General features: G+C 36.8%; 1 non-coding gene across 1 annotated transcript; it reads right to left on the bottom strand.

Annotated features, from left to right (window-relative positions):
* Positions 1-2,260: 2,260 nt before the first annotated feature.
* LOC122118445 lies at positions 2,261-2,367 on the bottom strand. The gene has a single exon (XR_006149367.1). It is a non-coding gene; the product is annotated as a U6 spliceosomal RNA (small nuclear RNA).
* Positions 2,368-2,927: the final 560 nt, after the last annotated feature.

The raw sequence follows: 2,927 nt of genomic DNA on the forward strand, positions 1-2,927 counted from the left end.
GGTCCCGAGTTCAAGGACTGGAAAAAAAGTTACCACTGCTTGTATTTGTTTCCCCAAATATGAACCTTTTGACATAAGATACAAAATCTTTCTATTTGCAACAGCTAGAATAGGACTTACCTGTAGTGGGTAACAAAATGTCTTCTTTGTTGAATGTTAGGAAAAGCTGTAGGCAGTCCAAGAAAAGGGAGACTTTTGTTGGTGGTGGTGGTGGTCGAGGGGCTTGAAGTCTGCGCTTGGGCACTGTCCCTGAGCTCTTCAACTCAAGGTGAATGCTCTACCTTTTGAACCACATTGCCACTTCTGGTTTTCTGGTGGTTAAATGGAGATGAGTCTCAGGGACTTTCCTGCCCAAGTTGGCTTTGAACAGCAGTCCTCAGATCTTAGCTTCCTGAGTAGCTAAGATTATAGCTGTGAGCCACTGTCACCAGGCTAAAAATGGGGGATTTTTATAAAAGAAAATCCACCTCTTCACCTGTGTCTAAACCTCATATATTACTATTAAAACACTTCATCCTCAACTCATTTGATCTGACATTTGTAAATTTTCTCTTTTCCTTCATGTGGGAATACTGCAGTCAATGTCAACTCAACTGTGGGACTGGATCAATTGTATGGTAATCGCTAGCACCTAAATCAAAAACATATACATCAAAACAAATGAAACCCTCATTTCGAATAATTGTTTTCTCTTTTTATTACAAATCTGTGCTTGATTACTTCTTAATGTGATATTGGACCTCCTAACAGAGTGATGAGTTTTTCTTTCTCTTGAGCAATTGTCCTTCTTCCACTTGGGTCAAATATTTAAATTTCAAAAATTTCAATTGATAATTCATTAAGGTGACCTCTAAGAAAATGTGCATTTCTGGAATTGGTCTTCTGTGTTGTTCTCACGTGCACAGGCTTTCTATGATTTATTTGTTTTATAAGGAATTCTATTTTCCAATCTTTGTGTGACCAATTTTAGTCCCTCTGATCAGTCTTTCCTACCCTCTCTCAGGAGTCTTTTATTTCAGTCTGCCTCATAAAAAATATATTAGTTATCAGCTAAATGACTCCCAGCTTCAGTATTTTGCCTGACTTCATGTAGACTGTGATAGGAGCCTTGACTGGCCTTGCTTACCGGAGATTTTTACTTGTTTGTTTTGTTTTGTTTTTAGAGGTCTAGGATTACTAGTCAATGTATTAGCTTCTCTGGGCCACAGTGATCACCTGGACTAGAGTCAATGGGTTTTTGTCCTAATGATAAAAAAAAACAGCTGACTAAATTCCTGTTTTAATTATCTCAAAATGAGGCAATCTGGCATCCTTGCAAAGCCATCAATAATATTCTGCTACCACTTACAGAAATGGTTTATCAAGATGGCTTTTCAAGGTTGACTGTAAAAAATGTTTATTTCAGGGGCTGGGAAGGTGGCTCAGTGGTAAGAGCGCTTGCTTTGCATGCCTGAGGCCCTGGGTTCGATTCCCAGCACCACCTAAGAAAAAAAAGCCAGAAGTGGAACTGTGGCTGAAGTGGTAGAGCACTAGCCTTGAGCTGAAGAGCTGAGGGACAGCACTCAGGCCCAGAGTTCAGGCCCCACTACTGGACCCCCCCAAAAAAAAGTGTGGGAGGACCATATAAAAAACAAAAAAAATTACATTGTACATTATAAATACTTTAGAAACAACAGCAAGAAAAAAAACCACTTGTGTCCCTATCTTGGGGTTCATTAAGCTTAACATCACCTTATCTATTCACATGCACATAGCTTTTGACCTTTTCTGCTTATCCACGACATATATTAATTATTGACAATAAGGGATACCACGTGACTGATGTTTCTTTGGACTTGGATTATTTTAGTTAATATAATTTTTCCTAGTCTTTCCATTCCGTAACAAATTGGGTGATGTCATTCTTTCCGATGGACGATAGAATTCCCATACACACACACACACACACACACACACACAAACTCACAACGTTTTCTTGATCCATTCATCTACTGAGGGGCATCCTGGTTGGTTCCATATCTTAGCTATGGGAAATAATGCTGCAATAAACATAATTGTATTAGTAATTTTTATATGGTCTTGTTGCTGACTATTTAGGTGAATACCCAAAAGTGGGATTGCTTGGTCATTTGTGAGCTCTATGAGGAATCTTTTAAGGAACCTCCATACTGCTTTCCAAGTGGTTGAACAAGTTTACACTCCCACCAAAAAGGAAGTAGGGTTCCCTTCTTGCCACATCCCCTCCAGCATCTGTTATTGTAAAAATGTGGAGCGCTTCACAAATTTGCGTGTCACACTTGTACAGGGACCATGCTAATCTTCTCTGTATTGTTCCAATTTTAGTGTATGTGCTGTTGAATTGAGCACAGAACATTTTTTATATATAAAGTAGAATTGATTTTCTTAAACTAGACAATTCAACAAAAAGTAAGTTCAAAAGATTTGTCGTGAAATTTTAGAACCATGTATTTCTTACATAAGCACACATTTAAGACTAAATTCAAGATATGTTAAAACAAAATAATTCCAGGTATTTGTTGTTCAACAGATGTGTAGGAGGAGAAATTCAATTATTCTATACAAGGCACCTATCATAATTAACACTGCAGCAAGTGTTAAGTACTTTTTTAAGTTTTAATGTTTTAAATATGTTTAATTTTGGGAATTTGCTTATATGCCAAAATTAAGATTGTTTGGTAGGTCATATAACTTTTCTATAAAGTATTTAAGATTTATGGTAGCAGACATATACAACTAAGTATGTACATTTCAGAGTTTATAGAAACTTTACTAATGAGAAGTTGCAAAGTCTTTGTATGAAGAAACAGTGAAGAGTTAAGACTTTGTTAACTACACAGTTTCTGTAAAAACTTTAGGGCTTCCTTACTTTATATGTTAGCGAGGAACAAAAATGATTATATAAACCA

Source organism: Dipodomys spectabilis, unplaced genomic scaffold, assembly GCF_019054845.1.
Source record: "Dipodomys spectabilis isolate Male_0828 unplaced genomic scaffold, ASM1905484v1 ptg000152l, whole genome shotgun sequence".
Taxonomy (NCBI): Eukaryota; Metazoa; Chordata; class Mammalia; order Rodentia; family Heteromyidae; genus Dipodomys; species Dipodomys spectabilis.